Here is a 421-nt window from a genome sequence, read left to right as displayed (position 1 = left end):
TACTATTAATTATTATTATTATTATTATTATTATTATATTCATAAGACAAATAATACTATTTTTATATGAATATTTAGAATTATAATAAAAATAATTATATTTATAACATAAATAATTATATTAAGAATTTCAAGGATTTTTTATATTAATATTTTAAGTTATAATAAAAACTAAATAATTATATTAAGAATTTCAAGGATGTTTACAATACAAGTAATAATATTTTTTATATTAATATTTTAAATTATAATAAAAATAATAATATTTAAATTTAAATAATAATATTTTTTATATGAACACATTGAATTATAAAATAAAAAATAATATTTATAGCGTACATTATTATATTAACACACATATAGTCATGTGTGGACACATTTTAATTTGGAATTCGGCGTAATAGCATCTAGCCCAAATTCA

The sequence above is a fragment of the Populus euphratica genome, unplaced genomic scaffold (genome assembly GCF_000495115.2).
Source record: "Populus euphratica unplaced genomic scaffold, PopEup_1.0 scaffold76.1, whole genome shotgun sequence".
Taxonomy (NCBI): domain Eukaryota; kingdom Viridiplantae; phylum Streptophyta; class Magnoliopsida; order Malpighiales; family Salicaceae; genus Populus; species Populus euphratica.
This window is presented reverse-complemented; position numbering follows the sequence as displayed.